The sequence below is a fragment of the Terrapene carolina genome, unplaced genomic scaffold (assembly GCF_002925995.2).
Source record: "Terrapene carolina triunguis isolate 2854851 unplaced genomic scaffold, T_m_triunguis-2.0 Scaffold238, whole genome shotgun sequence".
Taxonomy (NCBI): Eukaryota; Metazoa; Chordata; order Testudines; family Emydidae; genus Terrapene; species Terrapene triunguis.
In genome coordinates, this window is record NW_020664589.1 from 18,735,852 (window position 1) to 18,750,380 (window position 14,529).

At 38.2% G+C, this 14,529-nt stretch overlaps 2 protein-coding genes across 9 annotated transcripts in view; one reads left to right on the top strand and one right to left on the bottom strand.

Moving 5' to 3' along the window:
• The window catches only part of ANGPTL2 (angiopoietin like 2), a 33,637-nt gene extending 30,696 nt beyond the window's left edge, over positions 1 to 2,941 (bottom strand). For both annotated transcript variants that reach the window (XM_024201192.3, XM_024201191.3), the window contains exon 1: positions 2,399 to 2,941. The gene's annotated coding sequence lies outside the window, so the exon portion shown is untranslated. The remainder of the gene's footprint in view (positions 1 to 2,398) is intronic.
• Positions 1 to 14,529, top strand: part of RALGPS1 (Ral GEF with PH domain and SH3 binding motif 1) — a 298,888-nt gene that overhangs the window by 151,372 nt on the left and 132,987 nt on the right. The gene's annotated exons all lie outside the window — the stretch shown is intronic.

Consider the following 14,529-nt stretch of genomic DNA (forward strand, 5'->3'; position numbering starts at 1 on the left):
GGTAGTTCCCTGAAAAAATAAGTGACCATTTAAAACAAATATGAATATGTGTACATGTATTCATACACCAGATTGTGATAGACGCTTAATTTATTACATTACCCTTTTTTGAAGGAGAAAAGTTTAACAGAAATTGGGAACAAAGCAGCAATACGTGTTTATGTAAAATCCCCTAAGCTTCCCCCGTCCATCACACATAGGTGGCATTCTTTTAGATTACAGTAAACACACAATTCTATACATTAATTTGAATTAAAAGGCAAATAGAAATTTAAAATATTTTTTGAAGAAAATATTTACTTAAGAAAAATCGTCTTAATTCCTACTTCTGTAAAGTCATTTGGTAGGCAGTGATTGTAGGAGACCTTGCAACTAGCAGGCATCTTCAAAACATCAGTCAGTAATTTGATCTGGATTTCACAACACTAGTAAGATGAGAATTTTCTGAAGCTGTCTTTTTCTTCCTCAGTCCCCACTCCTTCTGTCAAAATCCTTCAAAAAACATACACTTTACATGCCCCATTTTCCAGTCATTCTATTATAGAATTATGGGCATTGTGTTAACAAACTCTTGTCCTTTAGCTCAGTCAGAGCTAGAAAGATTTTTCTGTGGTTTCCAATGGAAAGACATTAATTAATTTGTATTTTTTTGTCAAGTAAACTCATTTACTTTGTTTCTTGTTTGTGGAGAAAGGAGATTGCTATGTGTTAAAGAAAAAAATTTACTATAATTTTTTCTGGGTTGGTTTACTTGTTTTGTAACAGGAAATTGAACCTTACAGTGCAAATACTGTACAACAGTATGTATGTTTGGCAATTCAGGGAATAGCTCTACATTTTTACTTAAAGTTTAAAGTAAACAAATAGAGTCCAAGGGAAAAAATGGCAGGTACAGCATTTACTTTAAATATAGAAAAGGTGATGTGCTTACAAGTTGAAAATTCGTTTAACTCTGATTTTAGGATTTCCTGGGTGGGTAAGGGTATTTTGAATTCTTTGCCATTAGTTACTGGATTCCCATAAGTAGAACACTAAACTACTGGCTGAAATGAAATGAACTACTTCAGACAGATTCATTGCAATACTCTTTATATTCAGCTTGTTCTGCTTAGTTCAAATTGTGGGTAATACCCAATCCCAAAACACTGCTTCATTCTTAAAACTCTGAACAACTTTTTTTTGTTGAGTGAATGGATGGACTAATGAAATACGGCAGAGTGAGTTCTTAGTTAGTTCTTAGAGAACTTTTGTTTTGAAATGGTACCAGTTGCTGTAAGAAATGTCAAAGGATTACATCTCCTGTGCCTCCTATCTTTCTTTCGTACAGTTTCCGGCAAAAGAAAGTAGCTCTTTTAATTGCAAGAAGTACAGCTTTTCTTTCTGGATCGTCAAGAAGTTTAGCAGGCAGAATCCATTTAGTGGGTTGTTCTTTGTGCCTAAGTAAAGCTAGCTATCATGGATTTGGAATGTAGTTATTGAAAGCAAGCACTGCATTTGCTGTTACTTCCCTTAACAGTGGCCTCACTTTATTTTCACATAACCCAATCACTCTTGAAAAGAGTATAAAAAGCTAGCGCTTAGTCTTTCAGTGTGTTGTTAGTATGAGATAGCCCTGTAACACACACTTTCAATAATATTTACTTTTATTTTGCTTGTTCAAAAGATTGTATTTAACCAGTAAAGCTGGTGAATGCTGTGCTTGCAAAAAGATGCATCTAAATACTTCTTTGTTTTTAAAGTAAAGGGTTCATATAAACTTCCAAACAGCAGGATATTTTATAAAACCTGTAGGGATTTACAGAAACTTTCATATCTGGTTAATCTGATTTAATGTAGAAGAGATTGAAGGCAGGCTTCCTGGTTTTTAATACAATAGCTCTTTCAAAGAGCAGGCATGAAAGAAATGTAGAGCTTTTTGTCATGAAAAGTTTTGCTGAAAAGCATACAATTCTTTGTACACATGTACAGTCAGTAGGAGAAGAAACCTCCAACTATGTACAGAATAAAGTAAGAAAAAAATAACTTTTAAAGAACATGAAGATTAATTGCTCAGCAAGAAGTCTTTGATTCTCTGACACTGTAAAATGTCACTAAATCATTTTTACCAAACATATTTTTGTTTTAGAGTAAGAATTTACAAAATTCAACTTTAGTTACATATTTTATGGATGCAAGAGTACTTTTTGTAATAGTTATATTTGTTTGCTTATTTAATAAGCATTACACAGTTCATAACTAAATTTACATCAGAGAGATTGTAGTAACTCTCAGAACAAAACAAAGCTGCTACTAAAAGACTGGCTTTATAACTCAGTCTCTGTGCATTGGAAATTATTTCATACATGTGAAAACATCTGTATATTTTAAATGTAAACCAGCTGTACTGTAACATTCTTACCGTGTTTCCTTCGCCTTTGGCTTCTTTCTTCAGTCTTTAACGTGCTTTTTTTCAAAGATTAACTGAACAGCTTATCCATGGGAACTGTGACATCTCTGTATCAGAAGTATGTCTGCAGTGAAAGCTAGCTAGACTGCCACTGAAAAGTTTTATACATTTGATACTATAATTAGAAAAGTTAATACCCTAAGGCTCTGATGATCTTGTTTTTCTTCTTGTTTAAATGTTTTTCCTTGATAGAAAAAAAGACAGCTCAGTTGCTGAATCTAAGATGCACATCCTCATGCTATAGGCATGGAGGGACAATAGGCTGCAGTAGAAACTTTCTTTTGGTGAAAGAAGAGAACTCAGGCATTTCAATTCCGAAGTTTTGAATCTATCATTTCATGCAAGACTAAAGCAGCCTTATTTGAACTTCAGCTCCTTTGTGGTGGATTTACATGCTGGAGTTAAAAAAACCTATTGAGCATGCAGCAAGTAGACAAGTTCTGGTTGGATAAGCCTTTTTCCCCCTCCCACAAGTACAAGGGATCCACCAGCAATAGACACGTTCAGGGCCTCCCCCTAACCACAAACAGCAGAGGTCTGGCTGAAACCAAACTTTAATACAGTGATGTCACAGCTCACAGCAGTCCAAAGTAATCTGGCGTGCAGGAGGCTGCCTCCCTGGGCTTTGGCAGGGCACATTAGCAACAATTTCCTCTGGACAGCTGAGCTGAAAAACTACCAGTTCCTTATGAATATATCAATACTTTATAAAGGGTTTTGTTCAGGAAAGGCCAGGCTTGTACTCTTGGGATTATGTAATGTGTTTATTTTACCTACATTTTTCTGTAGCATTTTGTTGTATTGGTATATGTTAGTAAAGTTGTCTGAATTATTGTGAACCATTTGTTCATACTACTTAAAAACAGGTAGAAATTAGACCCCTTAGATTTTTGGCATTACTGATTAACTGCTAATATTAATCTAAAAATGAGTTATCTATCTATAAAATTCAAAGCTGTGATTCCTGGGTTCAGAGAGACATTCTGGAATCTATTGTGTGTTTAAGAAGCATGATCTATTTATTTATTTTTGTTCAGACAAGATGTTAGAATATTTATCTATGCAGGATTCAGCTGCAAACTGTCTTGTAGGGGGACTGAGTGTCTTTCCCTTTTAGTGCACTTTTCACAATACTCCACATCAACATTTGTATCTTTTAACTTGGGCAATTTGCACAGCAGCCCCTTGATTATTTCTGGGTTTTTACTTAGCCAACCTCTATTTTATTCCTTTTCAGCTCAGTGTGTAGGCAAAAAAGAGAGAATTTGTACTACTATGGACAGACATAAATAATAACTAAAAAGACTAACTTAATCAAAGTAATGAGGGGTGTCTGAACACTTCTAGTTCTACCACCCTCCTCAACCCATGCTTTCAGTTTGCCATGACATTTCCAGGTGAAGACAGAAATCAAATTGTCCAAACTCAAGCAAGCTCTCCAGTTATCTAATACTGTTTAAGGAAGTATATTAATATAATTTGGCTGAATTCCAATTTTTTTTTTACCTGTTGGCCTGCAAATAATGCTGCTTGGTATTGCACATCTCTTACATGTTCACTATTCATTATTAAAGATTTCTTCCCAATTGATGATTACATGCTACAAAATCTGCCATTGCTTTTCTATGTGTAGCGTGTACTCATGGTCATTTGCTGTAGATCAGTGGTTCACAAACTTTTTTCTGCCAAAAACCCCTTTGGCATCTGCCTAATTGTCCCAGATCCCTTTCGTTTCTGGCACTACCAGAATGTGCCTGCCAGCGTAACATCGCACACAGTGTGCATGATAGATCAATTTCTCAAGCTGTCATGTTAGAGGATTCTTCCTACTCCTACCATCCACAAACATTTGTCAAACAAAAAACTAAGTTTGGAAAACTCAGACATGGTGAATGTCTACACTAACATTTATGTCAGCAAAACTTCTGTCGCTCAGGGGTGCAACAAAAACACACCCGAGTGACGTAACTTTTGCCGGCATAAGTGCTCATGCACAATTAGTTTTGTGAAAATTAATTTTTTTACACAGCTTCAGTAATGAGAACTGTTCCACTGAATTTTAACTTGATTCGATGGCCACATAATATTAATATGTTTCAATAATATATATTATTTTATAGTAACTGTACAGTTTGTCACACTGTGCCTTATAATATTTTGGGACAATCTGAGCAACTGGTCTATTTCTGCTTTAGGAGGAAAAATAGCCAGCTTCTGGAATGTTTGTGGTCAGTTGTTCTATATGAAACAGATTGAAATATTGTTAGTACATGGAATTTTAAACATTGTTGCACAAATGATTGACATCAGTACACTTTCTTGAACGTGTTTAACTTTATTTCTTTATCCTTTCCATCTTGGAAATTCACTTCAGAAATTTCCAGTGACTCCTGTAGTTTTCTCTGTATACAATGTCTGTCTAATTAATTATCTTCTATCCTTGAAACATATGTACTGGCTAAAGCAATCAAAGTCAAAAGTAGCTACCAAATTTAAATTAAGCAAAGTTTATGTTTGTGTGGGTTTGGGGCTAATTTGGGTTTTGTAACCATAAATTTGATAAAAAATAAGTGGTGACAATAAGTAAAGTGAAAAGTAGATAAAAATAAGACTCTTCCTATAGTATTTTTGAGGTTAGGCAACTATCATTGGAAACGTCTGTTGTCTTTGTTGTGCTGGTTCCTTGAAGTTGGCTTTAATGCCAAAAGGAGATTTACAAGAGTAAAAAAGACAATTTAAAAACACGACAGGCTTCATAAATAGCATACAAATCTCCTGTCTAACTTAAGTGGGTGCTCTAATGTCTGTCTTCTGTTTGTCTGATTTCATATTAAAGTGGTGTCAGAATAACTGAAGTAATTTGATGTATTAAATTACAGAAACTACATGGAATGTCATCCTCTGAAAATGTTTATTTCTCAAACTTATATTGCATTTGCAGTTTTAAAAACTTACAGAGACAACAACAAAAAACAAACTGCAAAGGATGAAGAGTTGTATGAAGATGCATTAAAAAGTTAACAGGATGAATTATTCCTGTTGAAATGTAAAAATTAAATGTAAAATTAAATTAAATGTAAAATGAATATAGCTACCATTACCCTCACAAGAGCTTCACCTTGGCCTCTGTTACACACAGAATATTCGATCATGAATAGGAGTTATATTTAAATGCTGAGGTGCAGTTAAACCTGTTTGTGAGAGAGACCTGATAGCATTTCCTGCACTTTGAATATCAGACAAAGTTACATTATTGCCACAGCCCCAAGCTGCTGCACCCTTATTGAGTTATGATCAGTATTCCTAGGAGAGGGTCCATCACCTTTCCACTGTGTTCCTCTAACTTCATTCTCCATAAGTTAACTGAGTCATTTTCCCAAAATCTAAACTCTTTTAAACCCAGGGTTGCCTAAATTTAAAGCCATACAGAGCCATTAGTCCAATCCATACTTCTCCTGTGGCTTCTTCAGTAATGGTATTTTGACATGTCTTCATAATACTGAGCACGTAGAGTAAATAGTTTCTGCTGTAGCTCACAGAGTCTCATAAGATACATTGGACAGCATGGACTACAGGAAGCAGTGAGAGCCCAGAGATGGAGTGCCCACCACTTTTCTCCTGAAGAACCGTTTGTCATTCAAGGCATTAATACTGTACTGCCTCCATATGAGCATCATTAGTGAGGTGCCCAGACATTAGCTTCTCAGTTGAATACAGACCATCTTGGCGTTCATGCGGTATATTGTCCCATTATCACTGCTCTAAGCAGAGTATGCTGTTTGTAAGCCACTGAGCTGTCCATTATGCAGATATTTATGACTAAGTTCTTTTGTGCCAAAGCATTTTAGAAAGTGGGGAAGAAGATATTATGAAGGTCAAGACTATAACAGGGTTCAAACAAGAACTAGATAAGTTCATGGAGGATAGGTCCATCAGTGGCTATTAGCCAGGATGGGGAGGGATGGTGTCCCTAGCCTATGTTTGCCAGAAGCTGGGAATGGGCGACAGAGGATGGATCATTTGATGATTCCCTCTGGGGCACCTAGCATTGACCACTGTCGGAAGACAGGATACAGGGCTAGATGGACCTTTGGTCTAAGCGAAGTATGACTGTTCTTATGTTCTTGTAGTAAATTGTAACTCTTCTTTGATGTTTTTATGAGGATAAGGTTCTTATTGTTTTGCTGAACAAGAGTTCTGGTGAAAGACCAAATTTGCTCCTTACAGAAAATTTGCAAATTATTGATTTAATTATTGTGGCACCCAAATCATGGTACTGGTGTACAGACAAAGAAGATACGACCCTGCCCTGTAGAACTTACTGTTTAAGGATACAGCAGTGACAAGTGTGGTACAAGAACCTGAATAGAATAGAATAGGTGGGAGGAAAACGAAGGAGAGGGTTTGTGGGAGGATCCCAGAAATAGGCTACCACTACAAAAACAGGCATGCATACTGACCAAGCAACCTCATCTTGTTTGTTTAGTGAGCGGGGGTGTTGGAGTGGGAGAGACTTGTATGGTTTTTATTTTATTTATTATCATCATTATTAAATGACTATTTATATAAAATTTTTAGTTCTGTCCCCGTGGCTTTTTTGTAATTGTAGCATAGTTGGGACCTATGAAGATTATGGTTATTTATTATTTCTGGTAGTGTCCACAATGTGCTCATAATCTAATGACAGAGGGCAAGGTGAGGGGGCAAAACTTATAAATAGGGTGCAAACACATAATCCAGATTGGCCACATCATGTGACATAAGGTTAAATTAACATGTTGATTTAATTTTTTTTTAAGTACGCTGTGTAATTTTTTCCAAATTATTCCTCAGACATTGTCAGTAAAAGTCAGCTTTTTTTCTCCACAGTTTTAGTGGAGAAGTGGGGCTTTAGGAGGAGGGACTTGAATGCAGAGAGGGTAGGGGCCTTGTGGAGGAGCTTGGAAAAGGTACCCCATATATTGGGGCAGAGTGAAAGGAGACCTGGCAGTAATAGTGTGAGCAGCAGATAATTGGGAGGACAAGGCTGATGTTGCTGGCAGGATGGAAGGGCTGGGAGCGGTGCAGTACGAGACTTGCAAATAAGTACAGAGGGGAAGGGTTATGCAGTGCTGTGTAGGCACTCTCAAGAAGCTTGAAGTTGTGGTAGAGCAGTGGGAGATGGTGCTAAGATAGGTAAGAAAATGATTTTTAGAAGTGATGATTTTAAGATGTTTGGAATTTCTAATGCCGCCGCACATGGAGCAGACCCAGACAGGGTTCATATTCAACATCAAAAAGGTTTTCTAACAAGAGATATGAAAGGAGAAACACTCAAATAAAGGTCATTAACTGTAGCTACAAGCATGATGTGATATTTAGAAAACAATAGTTTACTGCAAATACAAAAATTAGTAACTGTCAGAAAAACTAATTGTTAGCATTTGAAAGTATATAACAATATTTTTATTATTTGTTTACTTTTATTAAAAAAACAAAGAAATAGTTTATCCTTTGAATCTGCCTCATGGTTGCTTGCCAGTTTGTGGTGCTGCTTCTTACATACACTGTGTTGTGGTTGGACGGCACTAGATGAAAGCAAGAAATCTGGTCATAATTTCATGTTTGCTTTTCCTCTTGGTGATCCCATTCACTTGGCCACTAGCATGGATTTATGTATTACAATTCACATGTTCATGTTGGTTTGGCAAAGTTCACCTTCAGTTTGTTATTAAAATGTCCCAAGGCCTACCAAGGCTAACCAGGATATGCATTTAGCTCTTCAGAAAAGTGCTCCAGCCTTTGGTTCACGGAAAATGTCATCTAAATTTCATGAAACCAGCAAAACCACAAAACTGTTGGCAGTTTTCTGACTGTGCGCTAATCTCTTGAGAATGGTGTTTCTGGTTTTGCAGGCTGCTGATTGCAGTGATTTGGGAGTTTTACTAGTTGATAGTATATTGTTAAGTTGCATTCACTTGGTGTCCTCTATTTGATTTGCAGGGCCGCCCAGAGGATTCAGGGGGTTAGAGTTCAGGGGGCCTGGGGCAAAACAATTTTGGGGGCCCCTTTCATAAAAAAAAGTTGCAATACTACAGAATACTATATTCTGCGGGGCCTGGGGAAATTGCCCCACTTGCCCTCCCCCCCCCACAAACCCCCGGGTGGCCCTGTTTATTTGGTATGATACAACCTCACACATTTATGCGGAAACATTTCAATTTCTAGCAAACTATATTTAATAAAAAACATATGTTATCTCTTTTGGTTTTCCTATCAATACATTTTGATTGCTCCCATTTGGGGGTGGGGGAGAGTAAAATATTACTTTTAGTAGGTTTCCTTCTGCTAAGTGTGCTGGTTGCCATACCCCCAGCAGACACCACTTCATGTGCTACCAAATATACTGTGCCCTGACATCTATGTAAAACTGCATCATATATGAATACAGGCTCTTCAAGCAGTGAGAATATCTGTAGCAACATTATACGTAAATGAGGCTATGTGTAGAGCTAACTTTGTTCATTCAAACATTTAAATGTTATTGTCCTTTTATAGCATTTGTTTTGTGGTTATGATTGTTGTGGTAACTGTATAATTTACTGTGCTTTCTTAATCAGAATGAATAATAAGAATAACATACAATATTGGTCAGGTTAGTCTAGAGTACTTTTCTCTCAGATAATAATTCTTTGATGTTATTGAACTTTATTAGATCCGTGAGCAACAAAGACCAAATTAACTCCTGACTAACACAAAGAACTTGCAGCAGCTCCTTCCTAGTTTGTTTGCAATACTGAATTACAGAGGGGCCTAGCAGGGCGGGTACTGCTTGCTATAGTTAAAAGGAGTGTATGGCGCTGTGCTTCAACCATACAATTCAGGACATATTAACTGTATTATATCACATCATATCTTTACATACAGGAAAAGAAAGGATAAGATAGGCCGAACCCAGAGTTAATCCCAATTGTCAGCTGGGTCTTAACCAGACCTAGACTATTTGCCTGCAGTTTTGCAATAATAATGTGTGGGAGCAGTTTAGGTGCTTCAGATGTGTGAATCCCTTACCATACCCACAAATGATTGCAAGCCTGAAAGCAGAGAGATATTTGAAAATCGGACCCATAAGGTTTAATGGCTGTTATTCTAACAGTTTTCCCTTAGGTATATGGTCCCCACTGCCGTAGTGTCTGAGTGCTTCACAACCTTTAATGTGATGATTTTCACAATACCCCTACATAGCAGAGAAGTGCTGTTCTCTCCATTGTACAGATGGGGAACTGAAGCATAGTGACTTGCCCAAAGTTACACAGGGAGTCTGTGGCAGAGAAGGGAATTAAGCCTGGTTCTCCCAAGTCCAGGGCTAGTACCCTAGACATCCTTCCTCCATGCTAGTAATGTTGAATATAGTTTAAAATAATATACTCCGGTGTTTTTCTTTAAAATTTGAGAAAATCTGTCATTAGTGTCATCACTTTCATAGATTCATAGATTCTAGGACTGGAAGGGACCTTGAGAGGTCATCGAGTCCAGTCCCCTGCCCGCATGGCAGGACCAAATACTGTCTAGACCATCCCTGATAGACATTTATCTAACCTACTCTTAAATATCTCCAGAGATGGAGATTCCACAACCTCCCTAGGCAATTTATTCCAGTGTTTAACCACCCTGACAGTTAGGAAATTTTTCCTAATGTCCAACCTAGACCTCCCTTGCTGCAGTTTAAGCCCATTGCTTCTTGTTCTATCCTTAGAGGCTAAGGTGAACAAGTTTTCTCCCTCCTCCTTATGACACCCTTTTAGATACCTGAAAACTGCTATCATGTCCCCTCTCAGTCTTCTCTTTTCCAAACTAAACAAACCCAATTCTTTCAGCCTTCCTTCATAGGTCATGTTCTCAAGACCTTTAATCATTCTTGTTGCTCTTCTCTGGACCCTTTCCAATTTCTCCACATCTTTCTTGAAATGCGGTGCCCAGAACTGGACACAATACTCCAGCTGAGGCCTAACCAGAGCAGAGTAGAGCGGAAGAATGACTTCTCGTGTCTTGCTCACAACACACCTGTTAATACATCCCAGAATCATGTTTGCTTTTTTTGCAACAGCATCACACTGTTGACTCATATTTAGCTTGTGGTCCACTATAACCCCTAGATCCCTTTCTGCCGTACTCCTTCCTAGACAGTCTCTTCCCATTCTGTATGTGTGAAACTGATTTTTTCTTCCTAAGTGGAGCACTTTGCATTTGTCTTTGTTAAACTTCATGCTGTTTAACTCAGACCATTTCTCCAATTTGTCCAGATCATTTTGAATTATGACCCTGTCCTCCAAAGCAGTTGCAAACCCTCCCAGTTTGGTGGTATCCGCAAACTTAATAAGCGTACTTTCTATGCCAATATCTAAGTCGTTAATGAAGATATTGAACAGAGCCGGTCCCAAAACAGACCCCTGCGGAACCCCACTCGTTATGCCTTTCCAGCAGGATTGGGAACCATTAATAACAACTCTCTGAGTACGGTTATCCAGCCAGTTATGCACCCACCTTATAGTAGCCCCATCTAAATTGTATTTGCCTAGTTTATCGATAAGAATATCATGCGAGACCGTATCAAATGCCTTACTAAAGTCTAGGTATACCACATCCACAGCTTCTCCCTTATCCACAAGACTCGTTATCCTATCGAAGAAAGCTATCAGATTGGTTTGACATGATTTGTTCTTTACAAATCCATGCTGGCTGTTCCCTATCACCTTACCACCTTCCAAGTGTTTGCAGATGATTTCCTTAATTACGTGCTCCATTATCTTCCCTGGCACAGAAGTTAAACTAACTGGTCTGTAGTTTCCTGGGTTGTTTTTATTTCCCTTTTTATAGATGGGCACTATATTTGCCCTTTTCCAGTCTTCTGGAATCTCTCCCGTTTCCCATGATTTTCCAAAGATAATAGCTAGAGGCTCAGATACCTCCTCTATTAGCTCCTTGAGTATTCTAGGATGCATTTCATCAGGCCCTGGTGACTTGCAGGCATCTAACTTTTCTAAGTGATTTTTAACTTGTTCTTTTTTTATTTTATCTGCTAAACCTACCCCCTTCCCATAAGCATTCACTATGTTAGGCATTCCTTCAGACTTCTCGGTGAAGACCGAAACAAAGAAGTCATTAAGTATCTCTGCCATTTCCAAGTTTCCTGTTACTGTTTCTCTCTCTTCACTAAGCAGTGGGCCTACCCTGTCTTTGGTCTTCCTCTTGCTTCTAATGTATTGATAAAAAGTCTTCTTGTTTCCCTTTATTCCCGTAGCTAGTTTGAGCTCATTTTGTGCCTTTGCCTTTCTAATCTTGCCCCTGCATTCCTGTGTTGTTTGCCTATATTCATCCTTTGTAATCTGTCCTAGTTTCCATTTTTTATATGACTCCTTTTTATTTTTTAGATCATGCAAGATCTCGTGGTTAAGCCAAGGTGGTCTTTTGCCACATTTTCTATCTTTCCTAACCAGCGGAATAGCTTGCTTTTGGGCCCTTAATAGTGTCCCTTTGAAAAACTGCCAACTCTCCTCAGTTGTTTTTCCCCTCAGTCTTGATTCCCATGGGACCTTACCTATCAGCTCTTTGGAAATGTGCTGGATCTGTGAGACCAAAAATATCCCGCTAGCCCATCTCATCTTGGAGTCCCACTCCTTGTAAGGAGCAAATCCTCCAGAGCTGCTTGTGGAGATTGACCGGAGATGGATCACTTGATGATTACCTGTTCTGTTCATTCCCTCTAGGGCACCTGGCATTGGCCACTGTCAGGAGACAGGATACTGGGCTAGATGGACCTTTGGTCTGGCCGTTCTTGTGTTAAACCTGTGGGCCTGAACCAAAGCCTGTTGAAGTCAATGGTTGTATTTCTATTGACTTCAATAGACTTTGGATCAGGCCTTGTAACAGCGTGTTGCCCACACCCACTCTCTCCAGGGCAATGATACCTATGCCACTGTTAATTTCTTTCTTTCTCAGGAGCATAAAATACAATAAAGACAATAACGGGAGTGTCTTAGGAGAGAGTCAAAAATCACAAACAAGTGGCCTTGTGCTCATGTCCTGATGAGCATCGCACTTCTCACTAAGACCATTGCTATTAAATTTAGCAATAATAGAGCCTAAGTCCCCTTTGGCAAGTTACAATCTCCCCGCATACACACTATAACTCCCATTGATTCGTTTAATTGAAGAATGTTTGGTCATGCTGCTTCCTTGCTCTAGATTTTTATTTCCACTGTATTATAAACTAATTATAATTACCCAGCTAGGAGACTGGTTTCAAAAACAATAGAGAAATGTCAGTGTGGCTGGAAAATATTTTGCCTATGGAAGCAGCTACCCATGAGCTCACTCTTTGGAAAGCATTTTGGTGGCTGCATACCTTAGGGGAGCACAGTATTTTATGCACAGTAGCACATTTACAAGCTAGAGCTTGAAAAACTAAGTCTGTGCATGTTTTCTTTGGCCCACCGGCATCCTTGGACATGCCCGTCTTTCACTGGGAGAATCGTTTCCTGTTTGAGAAGCAAACTGATTCTCATTTAGTATTATTATTTCATATTTGTATTACGATAGACTCAAAAGGCTGTCTTGTGCTGGTAACTGTACAAAGTTATATGAAGACATGGTCCCTGCTCCAAGACATTACAGTACAAGTAACATATGAATGGTGAGGAATAAGAGAGATGCAATCAAATAGATGTAGCTTTATATGTGTTTAGTAAATTCAACAAAAAATGCAGTTTCAGGACAACCAAGACTGTTTGCGAATTTGGGTCTAATTCAGCAAATAGCTTTGTCTGAATAAAAAAATTAAGGAAATTTTTTTAGAAAGAATCTAAACAATTTGTTTTGAAATATCATTTCAAATCAGCATTTCATTTTGTCGTTTCGTTTTGAAACTAACCATCTTGAACCATGCAAATGACATCATGTCAACAAGGAAAAAACAAAAAAAATTCAGTTTAGTTTTAAAGCTAATTTAACTTCTTCAGCCAGCAAACCAAAAAATTATTTCTTGAGTTCTACTGGGAAGCATATGGTGCAGATCATGTTTGCAAAGGTGCTATGTGTGCATGTGTATGTACACGCACACACCATTCCTTGACTGTGTGGGTACTTTACAGCCTGTGATGTAAATTAGAATAACACGAAGGCTGCTCTAATCTTCATAGCCTGCCCATGGCCCTGAGGAGCTGTTCCAGGAGCTAGGGATTATTGAGCCTATAATTCCCCAGCCACTCCCCCTTTTCACTGGCCACTGTCACTGTGCCAGCATCAAGGAAGGGTGGTGTAAGAGTTACTTGCAATGGATTGAAGCCAAAGTGAGAACCCCATGCACTGGGGGAATCCTCCAGTGTTAGATCTATCAGCTTTGAGACAGCTTCAGATTGTGCAAAGCAGTTCTGATATGGGACAATCTGGGTTTTTGTCTTTATTCTTGTAGGTAAAGTGCCTAATACCCTGTTGGTGTTAGGTAAACATTAATGATAAGAATTCTGATATGTCTGATGATGGATATGGTATGGCTGGCTCCCTTTGCAGCTTGACTAGCTCTGGAGGACTGAAAGTAGCAATTGGTTTTTTTCAGTAAACAGATACGACTCTGAAGATGCAAGGGGAGCAAATATTTATGTATTTACTTATTTCTTTATTTTCCCTGTTCACACGGAGTCTAGAACTAAAATGGGATGGAACAAACACTTTTGCTGTGAATATCTGTACCTTTTGCAGAGGAACAGGAACACCAAGAAAGAACTGCTGCTGCAAATCATAGCAAATCTGTGAGGAATTGTCTTCTAAATCTGGAGATTTCTCTTTTTTTAATCACCACCTTTTTAAGATACCTGTGGTAATCTCAACATTCCAATAAAGAATGGTGACCAGGAAAATCCAAAGAGAGAGAACAGGGAATGACCATTATACAGATTGTGTAACATGTTTAAAAAAACATAAGCCTAAAGTAGGCAAAACCATGCTCAGGACTCATGGGATGTGCTAGCTGAAAAAGAGCATTTTCTTTTGGTCACTCTTCACAATTAAGGTCAGATCAGTTAGTAGGCCACTTTCAGTATAGTCCC